Below are 13,803 nucleotides of genomic sequence, written 5' to 3' on the forward strand. Positions count from 1 at the left end.
AACTAAAATAGCTTAGAAAACTCATGTCTTGCCTGGGCATTTTGTTCTTTATCCTTCATTTGTCTGAGTTGCATCATGATGTTGCATGCATTTAGTGGAAGTATCTGACCTATACTTTTTGGATTTGAGGCCGGAATTTAAAATAAATATAGCTGCTGGGGTAAGGCTTCTTATTTAGTTTGAATTTATTTTCTTGGAAAACTGTGGCTGAGTTGTCCCTAAAAAAATATCTCTGGTGAAACAGGCAGCTGCGCACATAGCAGAAGATATTTGTATATGCAAGTTACAGATTTGCGTATGCAATTAACCTGAGCATGTTCATAGTTTGCAGACAACAAATAAGCTTTAATTTTTCGAATATGAGTTGCTAGAATGGTAAGAAGCAAAATCATCCTCCAGGCATAGCTGCTGTTGTAAATCAATTTCTCAGTTGGTATGATAGTTAATATTTAATAAGATGCTACATTTTAAAAAGGAAGTAGAGATACAATACATACTGAAGCAACGTACGTATCTCCTCAACTCAAATGTACGTGAAAGCTTCCTTGTAAATGATTTCACTTTGTCGTAGGCAAATCAGCTGCATAGTGGAGGAGGCTTTTGGCATGTCAAGGGAAGGTCAGGCTCCCCCCTCAGCAGGAACGCTCAGCTCCCATTATCACCAAGTCATTCATGATGCAGCGTGGAAGGGATTCATTTTTAAGTGGGCTGCAAAGCCCTTCAGTCTGAGTTCACACCAACGGTCTCTGAATCTCAGCGGCTGCTGCAAGCTGTCTGGTATCTCCTCTCTTCTTCATACACCCGATTGAGATAGATACAGACTCGCCTGAGAAGACACACCATAGGCTAAGAAGGAAAAAAAGTGCATTCTCCATTCTGAGGCAGTTCTGGAGGGCTGCGGCTGCTCATTTATTTTTCTATGCTCTAGGTTGGTGGGTGTGTTTGCTATTTTGCATCAGTTCAATTAGATCACAGGCTACATGTGTAACCTGTACAGAGATAGATTACAGGGCTGTTACCTGCACAACTCACACACAAGATTTGCGGTTAGACGTATCAAAACATGCATGCCATGTACTGAAGGGATTTAAAATGCTATCAGCCTTCTTGTATTGAGACTAGAATCAGAATAAGAACCGCTGGAGTGTTTCTAGTTTCAGAAATCGGTATTTGGGAATGTTCATGCTTACAGACCTGAGCCTCACTCACTTGCTTAAAAATTAAAGAAATTACAGAAATACCGAGGTGTATTTTCTAAGGTGTCCTGATTCAAAAGAAATCTGTGGAAGAAAGTAATGGGAACAAAATCAGATACTGCTGTCTCACAGAGATCTAGGATAAATATGCTGAAGTCCAGCAGCAGTTTTGATTCATTTACTACATGTTTATAGTCATTCTCAGATAGCCTGAGTTCTCCTGAGCACCTGCATTCTCTGAGAAAAATGCTGGAAGGTAAGGGGCCAGTTCTGAAGATGGATGCCATCTGGGGCCACAGTCAGACCTTCACACCAGGACGGTTTTTAATGAACTTTACAGGACATAGAAATACTTTTTAAAAAAACCTCTAAGATTGATTAACTTAGGAAATACCAGAAACATTTTCTTTCGTCTTCAGAGAGTATCGGATCAAGAGCAGTTTCTGAGCCAGTATTAGATGGATTCTCAAAGTGGAGGGGTTATTAATGCACAAGGACAGCCTTTTCAACTAGGTGTGCTTGGGGAAAAATCTTCAAAAAGTAATACAAAGCAGGATTTGAAACCATTTTTTGGAAAACACAAAAATACTCGAACCAAAGGCTCCAAAGGCAAATATGCAAAGTACAAGCTTTTTGGCTCATTGGGATGCATGGAGATGTCATGATAGGTGACAGTAACATGGTGTGTATGATCACATGTGCCACTTTCACTCTGCACAAAGGCCTGCAGACTTTGGGTTCTTGCACGTCCCACTGAACATTTGGTCAGGGTTACTGTGAAGGCTGGGTTTTTGCCCCGCAGGATATTTGCCTATGTAACTACCAGGTTTGCATTTACAATTGTGATAATTACTTGTGCATAGGACTTACCCCATTGTCCTTTTTATGCCACTGAATTTCTGGCTGTGCCTATCCAGACTATACTTCCCATCAAATTGTCATGGCTTACAGAGAGAGCCAAGGTACTTAAGAATCTGGCTCTTCCTCCACTGCTTTCATTATGTATTTTTAAAAACTCTTTTGAACTTAGCAATTTTATTCCACCGCTCTGAATAAATGCTTATTTTCATATATATATATATATATAAAAAGAAATAATACTGCACTGTCAGGGAGAAGGGCAAGATGACCTAACCCATCATTTTCTTCTCCAACTTCTATGATTCTATGATTCATAAAGCAATTTATGTTTTTATGAGCTAAGTCCATGGGGAAAATCATTAGCAGTAACCAGATCAAGAGTAGTGCTCCTGATGAAAATACTTTTGGTTAGGAAACTTGGTAGAAATAGTATGACTCTTAAATTAAATATTTCCCTTAGGCCATTTGACCTACTGTGTACATCTGCTGAAAAATTAGGTTTTTCTTCTTTTGACTGCTTCTTTCTGTTTTTCTCATTGAATTGTTTTAACCTACATAGCTCTGAAAGATTTGCTAATGGACCAGGTGCCTGAAAATGGTGCGGAATGAAAAGGCTACATGGGTTTAACCCGAGTGGGCCTGAGATGTTGAAGGTTAAGCTGGACATTAAATGTGATTACCGTGCATTGGATATGTGGTTTTCCCAAATACTTTTTTGGCATTCATATGTCAAAGGGCAGGATGCAGAGGAACAGAGAGGGAATAATATTGCTGAGCAGAATTTGAGAAGGAGCTTAAAAGGCTGCTTGACCAAGAAGTCCCTTTTTAGGAATGGAAATTTCCTTCTGCCTCCTGGGAAAGGTAGCCAGAGAGGGTGCAGGTACACCTTTGGCCAAACACAATTAAGAGCACCCCCCAGAACCTGATCTTAAGTGATCCCGATCTTAAGTGATCCCATCTCACTTGTAAGGTTCAAGGAAAGCCCATGACCTGTAGCTGTTCCGAAGTAGATCTTCAAAGACCCCCTTGCCTGGCATTAAGTCTTTTTTAAGGAATCCCAAGGGCTGGTGGTGTTAAGTGCACCTGACCTGCCAGTGCTATCCCCATCCAACCTTTGCCCACACACTTAGACTCCCATAGCAGCCTCTGGTAGGGGAGTCAGCAGAGCTGGTGAGCGGCCAGCATCCCCTATCCCGTGGCAGAAGCGGGGGATACTGCACATGTCAGGCTGGGAAGGAATGATTCCTCTGAGGAGTTTACATCACTTCCACCTTGAGCCTTTCATGAAAGGAAAAGCCAAGCTATTCTCAACAAAAACTTTTTTATCTCAGCTGAAATAATACTAAATGCCTTAGTTTCTTGCTTGCTTTCACTTGCTTGCTGCAGGTGCCTCCATCTGTTGGAAACTGTTATACCAACACACAGTTCAGAAACCATGAGAAAATGAATCATCGTGTTATGGGAAGAGACCCTCCGTATGAATTTCCGTGATGGCTTATCAGCCCCTTCCATTCACCTGAAGACTTATAGTGTCTAAAGGTTACTTAGCAGAAAATGTGTAGAGGTAAAGGAGGTTCTTACAAGTTGATTGCCCATATAACAGGAATGAACTGGGACTCCGTTCTTCCTTTGCTAGCACTAGCTGCATGCTCCACAGCGCACCACCCTCTCAGTATCACAACCCAACTTTGCTAATTGCCCTTTAAAATATCTTGGCTAAAGAACTTGCCTCCAAGAGCTTCCAACCTAAATAGACCATGTACAGACAAAAGAAAGGGATGGGCTGCAAGAAAAGCCAACGGTTGTGCGCTGACTGCTGGGTCTGTGCCTGTGTGTTTGTGTCCCCGTGTCCTATTGTCTGGGTGACACTGATGTGGGTGGACTAGTGCTTAAATTATGAGCACAATCTGGGGACACTTGTAGTTGGCTTGTGCAATGGTTATGTGCAGTGGTGCAGCAGCAGGGGGAAGGTTACAAAACATCACTAGCTCCAATTCACACAGTGTGTCTTGATGTGTTGCTGTCTCTAAATGGGTATGAGTAGGTAAGGAATTGCTGTTGGTTTCCTTCCTGAGAGCGTGTATGTCTCATTGAAGCAACTGGATCAATTTAAACAGCATAAAGCAGTGTATTATTACAAGGACATGCTTGCAGACCAAAGGAGCTTTTCTAAACAGGCATGGCAGTCCTAGTGGCACCCTGGCAGCCAGAATAGATCCATGGTCCCCCAGAGTGGCAAGGGAACAACAGCCTGAAGCATATATCCTGTGATTGGGCACATCTCCCCCCACTGTGAAAGCTGTGCATGCCACCAGCCCATTTTTCATAATGAAAGTACGCAAAGAGCAAAAGAGCAGAGAGCAGTTTGTCCCCTTATGACTTGTGTTTTCTGAAGAAAAGTGAAGAGTGAGGGGGAAATCAGCCTGTTTCCATTATACACACAGTTTCACACAACCAGCCTGAATTACTCCCGTGACAGAGCACCGGGCCTTCTGGCTTAGCACAGGACCATATAGCACAGGAGCATCACATGGCACAGGACCACCTGAAATTGGATGTTAAAAGTTTGTCTGCCGATCAGGATGGGGTTGCATGTCTGGATGCAGTCAGCTCTGCAGAGCATCCCCATGCCCCTCCACAGCCCTTGGGTGCCCTGTGTCCTAGAAAGACCTCCCTGCGCCCCACATCCCAGCCACTCAGCAAGCTCCTTCTCCTCCATGAGGGGAAGGTGGAGCAGCCCCCTTGGGGCAGGGGCAGCTCTGTGCTGGGGTTTGCCCCTTCACAGTGGCTGGCAGTGCTGGCACAGCACCTTCCTGTTGTCTGAGATCTCCACGTCCCCTTGCCTGGCCACCCCAGGGCTTTCACTAGCACAGGAACTGAGTTTCAAACAGCGCCCATGCTCTCAAGCAGTTGGTTTCAGATTGGAAATCATACAGATATACCAGCAGGCACGCTGCCCACGAACTGTAAAGGCAGTGAAGGCAAAGACCAGTAGCTGCTGTAACTACCGCAGTGCAAAGATCCCTCAGTGCAAACAAGGTCCAGGCAAGGCATGTCTTTTGTGGACTTTAACTGGCTAGCAGCTATCCACAGCTTCTAAAACCAGTGCTGGCTGTTCTCTATCAATTAGATGTGCAAAGGGTTATGCAATTTGTGTGAATGCTCAGCACTCCCTGGTGTAACAGCAATAGGGGGGATCCTTTTTGTCCTACTCCACAGGTGGGATGTCAGTAGTTTTTTAATACCAGCATCCTTGAAGTTTCATGGTGCAGACACTTCTTTTCCACATGGAAAAGGTGGAACAGGATCATTTTCTTTGTCCCACTGCTGAGTCACTTAGGAGAGTTGATGTTGGGTGATGTGAGGCAGAGAATTCATCATTTTAGTTCAATAAATTTGTCAAATATGTGGAATACAAAGTCTTGTGTCAAGACTGCTTTTCTGGGAGCACAGTAGCTCATGTGTTTTTGCTCACCTAGTTATTTGGCTGGGCTTTTTTGAAGATACACAGAAGTGTTGACAGGATAAGCTCCTTCCTTGCATAAAGCAGGTAAACAGGAAACCAGAGTTGCTGTGGAGTGGGCTAGAAATGGTGGTAAGACTGGCCCAATCCTATAGAAATGATTTCAACTCCTTTTTTGAGTCACTAAATCCCACACAGCTCTTTTTCCACCTGCCTTGAATTATTGTGATTTTAAAATGAAAACAGGTAGGTAGTTATTTTTCATTTCTTTCACTTTTTTTTGTCTTTGTCAACCTTTTACTTTTGCACTTATTCATCACTTTATTCCCTACTGGTTGGGTGGCTACAAAGACCGTGATGAGTATTTTTAAGTGTTTACCTATATTTGCATGGTGGGATTTTCAAGGGATATACAGCCTCTGTCCAGCTCTGCTGAAATCGGGGGGCAAGTAGTCTGTAACTGTGGCAAAAGCAGAATTAAGTGAATGTATATTACTTCTGAATATGTGTCCTAAGCAGTCAGTAGGTCTGACTTTCTCCTGTCAACTGCACTTACCTACAAAGAATTTGTAGCTGCTAAGATTGGTGAGCAAGTCTTTGGGGGTGGGGGCATTTTCCATAGAAATATGAAAAAAGGCTGAATACATACATGTCACTTGTAATTGTGTGCGTGTGTGTGTGTGTGTGTATATAAAGAAAAGCATTAATATGCAGAACCTTGGCAAGTAGGTTGGCCGTAGGGGATGTGACTATATGCTGGAAGACCCTAATTCACTGAGATGATCAAAAACCATGTAGATGAGGCCCACAGTGACATGGTTTAGTGGTGTTCTTGGCAGTCCTGGAGTAATGGTTGGACTTGATGATCTTAGAGGTCTTTTCCAACCCAGCTGATTCTATGATCTTTTCAGTAGTTAGCTGTTTGTGCCCTGAAACAAAGATTTCTGAGTCTGGTCCTTCATCCACTGTGTTCCTTCAGCAATGAATGACTTTTGAATGGCAGAGATTAAATGTGAACAAATGAGAGCTTTGAGGAGGCTGCTGGGGCTTTGCACGACCTGGGGAAGGATGGACTTGTACTTGAAACCCCTCAGTGGAGCTGTCTGTGGTCATGTATGCCCTACCCTCCCTAGAAGGAGGTTAGCTAGTGAAGCTGGGCCGTTGGAGCATTGGGTTCACAATCCCGCTGACCCTCCAGGGTTGGCCACCAAATGCCTCCTGCAGTGCTCTCAGATTGGAAAGTTTCCTTCAGGAATGTGCTGGAGGGTAACAGAATGCGACAGCCTCTGCAACCCACTTCCTTCCCCCTGCTCACCAGAGGAGGGGGAGAGAGGGCCTTATTTTCCTCAGGCTCCTAAGGCAGCCGGGCATAGAAGAGGGAGGCTTTCCCCCTGTGTGGAGTGGTCAGGTGCTCCCAGTTGCTAAACAAGCTTTTAGCAGTGCAGGACTTTTTCTGAAGCCTCTGTTTTTGAGGAGTTGCCTTACTTGCTGGTTTAGCAAAACAACACTTGTCTAAGAGAAGGGCTGGATAAAGCTGTGTGGCACTTTCAGTGAACAGCCCTATTTTCTTCTTGGAGTATAACTGGCAGAGGTGAAAATCCATTTGTGCTACAGTCCCTCCCAGCTTCTCCTGCCCATGATTATCAGAAGGTGCAGCAGTTTCCTCCTTCCAAACCCATGTGAAAACAGTGCAGGCTCTTGCTTCATCCTTTGTCACTCGTTGTGAAGAATGCAGAAATGATTTTCCTCTGTATCTCCATTTGTGCCCTCGCTGTTTGCTCATCTGCTACAACTGGGAATTGTAATCAGTAAATGCATTTTCTATTTGTGCTAATGATAAATCCTGGTCAGACTGTTCCTGTGTCAGTGCTTCATGGGTCTGTGCGAAGCATGAGGGAGAGCAGTGCTTGGGAGAGGCCATTTCGATTCTGCTTCTGAATCGTAAAAGAAGGAGTTGTCTGTTTTGTGAGGGCACAATGTGTTTGTTACTAACTGAAGCACATCCTAAAGAGAGGGAAGGATGGAAACACCTCGCCTGCCTTCTTTAATCGTGGAATAGATAAGGAACAACGTGTAAAACTGGGAAGAAACACGAGAAAGGATTTAAGCAGCCATAAATGAGAAGCTGATAGATTTCTTTTTTCCTTTTTTAATAGCAGCTGACCTTTATTCTTCCTCTGAAGAGTGGTGTTGTTTGAGTCCATTAAACACGACATGCACCAGGACACCTTCTCAAGGCTGACCAGTCCAGAAAAGCCAGGCTGTGTCATAACCTTAGCACATACAGCTGCAGAAAAACTTAGGCGACAGTGTTGATTTAATTATTAAGGATTCTGTTTGTCTGAGTCTGTCTGCCTCTCCTACCTACACCCTGCATTATGGGCTGTTCTTCATTACCTGCTCTACCTATCTTTGCAATCTAGCCGCAAACAGTTTTGGTTGACCACACCACTTCCCTCTTGAAAGTTAATACTGTTTGACTCATTCTGTACTGCTAACACCAAGCCAAAGAAAACAAGCCAAAGAATAACCTGCTTGTATGCAGTTTGGAAACTTCTCAGAGGCCCTGCTTTCAAAATGCTGTACAGTAGCTTACTATATCTCTCTGCAGCTGCAAAGAAAATGAGGAAAGCAAAAAATGATTCAAGAATCTAAAATAAAGACTAAGCAGAACCACATGAAGTTTATGAGCTTCCAGTGAACTGCAGTCCTGTGTAGGCACAAGGGAGCATTAGTGCAGAGGAGGGGCTGCTTAGAAACTACAGATTAAAATATCCAAACCCATTACTTCCGAAAAACAGGTATTTTCAGCTGTTGTGTGGAAACACCAGTCACCAGACTTGGTAAAAGCAAAGGTCTTTAGTTCAAGGGAAGTGTGTACAGCAGCTATACACTCTTTTTAGACAGGAGCAAAGTTTTTTACAAGTTGTCAAAGCCTGAATGGTCAACATCCATGGAGAGTAAATTTACATTTGTGTTGCCAAATTCCCCTGGTTTACATAGACAGTGAGCCACCAGACCTGACCTTTAAGTTGCAGGTCTCTTGTTCAACTCTGTCTGAGGTTGAATGATGGAGACCTTTTACTGTCTAGAGATAGTTCAGTGGACTGATGAAACGGGTTTCTATCTAAGCTGTTTCTCTGACCTCCTAAACCATGATTGTGCAACTCACTTTCCTGTTTGTCCTCTCCAATTCACTGCAAAGGTGTCAGAGGTGTCATCCCTATTTTTTCCCACTCAGGCTGAGAGCAGGGGTGCAGATTCATCCCACCCAAGCTAACATTTGAATAAGGTGCCTGAATTATGAGCCTGGTCCCGTGTATTCAGCAGAGAGACAGCCTTCTCCCAAGGGCTGCTCAAATGGCGGCTCAGTCCTTGCTGTCTGAGCCTTGTGTTTCTGCAGATTTTCTTTGGACAGAGGTGTCTTTTTGTGCCTGTATTTTTCTTGGTTGCTTGCTGAGCTGTTGGTTGGCTGGTTGCATCTCATTTTGCACCTACTCTTTCATACATATCTTCAACTAATGATGTCTCAGCCCATGGCTGGAGGGTATTCTTATGGCAGTTTGTACGTGTGGGAAGATGCAAACTATAAAGAAACAAAAGAGGCTTTTGGCAATGTGATACTTAAGTTGGGAGTCATTCAAACTTTGTCAAGGAGTCGGGATTTTTAAAGTATATACATTGACATGGGGGAAAGGGAGAAGAAAGCAAAGGGTATAATTTTGCAGACTAATTTAACTTTCATGAACAACTTCTTCCCTCCAAACTTCTAACGCTCGGTTCCCTTACTTTTACTTCATTGCGATGACCTAATTCCTGGGGTGAACCCACAGAATAATTGTACTTCCAAGACAGAAATAGAGGACACATATACGTGGGATTCATCAGAAGTTTTGGTGGATCCACAGCAAGCAAAATAATAGTGTTTTAAGTGGAAATGTGTTTGTGTGTTGCTGTTTGTCTGTACATCACAGGCCTCACCAGCAGGGCTGGGGGAGAGGAAGCATATGTCCTGCCTCGCAAAAAGTGTCGAGATTGCTTTTTCTGGCTGTGGTACCTCAGCGTAGACGTGAGGCTTTTCATATGCTCATCAGGAGGTAGGGAGAGAGCTGAAGGGACCCAGCCCGGAGGAGCCTGGAGTCTTGTAGTCAGTGTGCCAGCCTCCGCTTGCACCTTTTCCTGGGGTCATTCCCCACTCTACTGACACAGCTGGATAGTGAATCAGTGACAAAAAGGGCTCTCTGCTTGCAATTATGTCACTTACGTGGAAAATAGGAAACTGAAGTTTGTTTTCTAATATAGGCCAGGCCAGAGGGGCTTGATCCAGACTCTCCTGCTTACTGGGAGAGGGGGGCTTGTTCTGGGGCAGGGCTCCCTCTCATTGCAAATTTTGCTCTACCTAGAGCGTGTTTGTGTGGGGCTTTTAAAGAAGCACTGATTTAAAAGAGATGGGAAAAAAAAAAAAAGGAAATCTTTCCAAAATTTTGTCTAACTACTGCTAAAATGTGTAGGAAAAAATGCACCAACAGCTCAGGGTGCACGTTGTTGCGGTAGGGCAACTACCCCCCAACAGAGGTGCAAGTAGCTACCTGAGGTTTCCCATGGGAAAAGTGGGGAGTTACCGGAAAGCAGGGACCCTGCTGTGTAAATCACTGTTCTCTTTGTTGTATCACTGGACACTTCTTCAACACGCAGCCAAGTTGGATCACCTGCTGGAAAAATTAAATGCTCAGCAAAGGATTGCACCTGAAACATCTAGTCTGTTTGCAGCTGCTCAGAGTAACAAGCAGATTTTTCCACAGAGACACTGAAAGGCTGAGGTTTGCCAGGGAGCTGATAGGAGAAGCACATGTGGAAGAGCTTCCCATCTCAGTCTGTCTGTGCTTGGCGTTGCTTGGCATTCTGCTTCTCAAGGACAGCTGGATGTCAGCCTGGTCATCAAATCACGTAATACCCAGACTCAATCACACGTTTCCCAGCACCTCGTGCCTATGGTCAGGTCAGGTCTGATGACCAACACCGATTCTGCTGGTAATTACAGACATGGCATGAAAACATTGAGCATAATATCCTGTCTACCACAATGTTCCTTCTGTCTGGAAAGAAGGTTTGCATTGTAGAGTGCTTAAGAAAAACAGCAGAAAGATATAATTGCTGATGAGTTTACTCAAAGCTCTGACTACCATCACCATTAGTTTTCCTCACCACGGCAATAATATTTTTAGCTGAGGAAGGAGAAAATATCCTACAGTGTGTCTAATCAATTTTTAGGATCTTTTTACTTACTCTTTTTAACACTATACAAGAGGTTGGTGAGCTCTGATGCTGTCCCATACTGATCCTTCTAATACCTGAGTGCAGTATAAGTCTTTTCCAAGTGATGGAGGCTAGAGAGGAAACCACTGTACAGATTAGTTTGATTTTCAAGCATGATTTCCTTGAGCCCAGTGGGCTGCTGTGTAGCAATGTTTGGTGCATTATGCTAAGCATGTGCATACATCCCTGCAGGATCAGGTCAGGTCTGTTTGAAAGCACAGCTAACAGAGTCCTAGAAAAGTTATACTACTTGCTTTTTCTGTGCAGGTAGGAAATCAAGGGAAAAGAGTGTGCAAAGTATTTTATATCTGGGATATAATATTACTGGTTTCTGCCCTTAAGGCACTATTTCTATTGTTAGCAAGAAAAAAAATGCCATTTTGTGAGCAGGATAGTTGATATTCAAGCATTTCCCAGCTTGGTAGTATTATAGAAGCACTATAATTCACTTTTGTTTACAAGAATGTATAATTTTTTGCACTAAAGATAGTGTGCTCACTTCCTGCAGTAATGTGAAAAAGTATATTTTCTTCTCATTCTTCACTATGTACAGAATAATTGGATTTATTTTAGCTCCATGGCACAAAACAATGTGTACCACTTTATTAACTGGACACAATGAAACATGGCTTATTTTCTACCCCACTAGAGCTGGAGTCAAACCAAAGCCCTTAGCACAAACAGCCCAGAAAAGTGGAGATGCTTGTATTAAAGTCCAACACGATTTCAAAGCAGCCAGCTTTCATTAAACCAAAACGTTGGGTCTCATCAGTCACTCCCTACTTCAACAATGCCTGCCAGATGCTGTTATTTTCCTGTGTATGATCCACTTTTTGGGTGTGAAATGTTTCCATTTCCCCCTGGAAAAAGGGTAGGTGGGAGGCAGAGAAAAGAGGGGAAGGTATTCTGCTTCTCTCTGGGAGAAAGGGCTCCACTTAATTAAACTCCCATTATACATGACACACAAATACACCCTGCTGATTTTGGCCAGAAAACTTACAGATCATGCACATGAAAACCTGTGGTGTTTGTGTTCAAGTCCGCCTCTAGCTGGGATGCTCAGCAGCCATGAGCCAATGAGTCTCCGTCAGACACCTGATACCCCAAGTTCAAATCTTTTGCAGGCATTAGTACCTCCCGATGCTCCAAATAGACAGATTTGTGGGCAAATGAGAGCAAGGCACAGAAGGGTGTACTCGTCCTATGAATTGATGAAAAGAGAAGAAAAATGTCCATTAATGCATTCCAGTAGTGTTTACTTGCAAAAAGACATTGGGTACCCACAGGAATTTAGGTAGCTTCAGCTGGCAGAATGAGAGCAATGATGCCTTTCCTCAGCCTCTGTTTTACCTGTTTCTCCTCCTCTGAACCTGAAGAGTATCTAGTGACACTTACAAACTAGGTTAAAATTAAGATAATGGGAGACCTGTTTCTTTTTCTGCGCTTGGAGGCATCCCAGTGCATTGGTGCTGTTGTCTGCATGGGGCCAGCCATGGTGAAACAAGGACCAAGCAACCATTCCCAGTGAAAACCCAATGTATGCAAAACCAGGGGCTGCCAAAGCACTTTATTCTTGTCATCTCCACATCCAGAGCCCCAGCCAGATGGCTGCAGGCCAAGCTGAGTGCTCTGCAGTCTCTTAAAGTCTATAAAACTGCGTTTCCCTCCCATTATGAAGGAAAGTACTTTCATGTTGCGTTGCTGTAAAAGTATCAGAAAAGCTAATGTTTTCTCTGCACTCCTTGTTTAATATTCAGAGTAAAAAAGTCTGCCTGACCTCACTGAGGCAGTATTTGAAAGGGATAAAAGGAAAAAAGTCCAAAAGCCCCCAAACCCTGAGGTTTGGCCAGGCAGGCTGGATGTCCTACTCCATTGTCTGACCCTGCAACCCACGGGGAAAAAATGCTGCCCTTTTCTTTCCTCTGCTAGTACCTGCAAATTGATACTTGTCAAAACCCATGGGGAGGGAACAAGACAGTGGAACCATTTCATGGCAAGCTAGCTCTCTCTGGGGTCTGTAGGCCAAGGTCTTCTTCATTCAACAGCTGAAAGTTTGATTGACCCGTAAAGTACCATCTGATCTGCAGACCTGGCAGATCCTTGTGGCCAAACTGCTGGCTCAGCAGAGCCGCACCAGTTCCCAAAGCCCTTCCTGCCACTCTTCTTCATCCTGCAACATGCTGTTGTCCTGGACAGGGGAAGCCTGGGCTTGTGGTCACCACACTGAGTTGGGAGGCCAGTGTCTGCCACAGGGTCACTGACTGGCCACGGGCAAGTCACCTCATTTCTCTGTCATTCAGTTTTCCACGTGTGAAATGGGGATAATAATAGTCCTGGGCTTTACCAGGCTGAACTGAGGATAACTTGCCTGCACTTTAAGCAAGGTGTTTAGAAGGTAACTTCAAAGTAAAGCTAATAAACATAAAAATGCAAGTCACAGCTCTGGCTGTGCATTTATAGCGGCTTGGGAAACCCATTTATATTTGTTAGATTTTCTGACACAGTTCTTCACTTCCCTGCTGCAGACCCTCATGCAAAACAGGTTCTGTGTTGCTACCTGCAGCAGTCAGCAAGGGAGAAAAGGTTAAATAGCTCTACTGATTGTGGTGGGAAGAGCCACTTTTTGAGCTACATCTTGAGGTGATTATAGTGCCTGGCATTGATTCTAGGTAGCTCCCTCCAAAAAATGACAATATATGGACAAAAACAACAGAGCAGGAACCTGTTGGCACTGATCTTTCTTACCTGAATGCAATGGCATGGGTGGAATTTCCACAAGCCCTAGGGATGAGACAGATCTTGAGTGTGCTGATGCACCACTGGTACCCCCAGGCTACAGAGAAGACCCTGTCCAAGAGGCAGCTACCTGAGACACCCCCCTTCAGTGCCCAAATTCAGCAGGGCCGGGTTAGGGGCTCCAGGAGTTTCACTCTGTGGTTGAGCAGCGCAGAGACAGGCAGAGATGCT

The 13,803-nt window shown here is 44.1% G+C and overlaps 1 protein-coding gene across 3 annotated transcripts in view; it reads left to right on the forward strand.

Annotated features, from left to right (window-relative positions):
- Positions 1-13,803, forward strand: part of RUNX1 (RUNX family transcription factor 1) — a 166,976-nt gene that overhangs the window by 118,600 nt on the left and 34,573 nt on the right. The window lies entirely within an intron of this gene.

Source organism: Pezoporus wallicus, unplaced genomic scaffold (assembly GCF_028554395.1).
Source record: "Pezoporus wallicus isolate ANWC-B61680 ecotype Strahan unplaced genomic scaffold, APGP_CSIRO_Pwel_v1 contig_7011, whole genome shotgun sequence".
NCBI lineage: Eukaryota > Metazoa > Chordata > Aves > Psittaciformes > Psittacidae > Pezoporus > Pezoporus wallicus.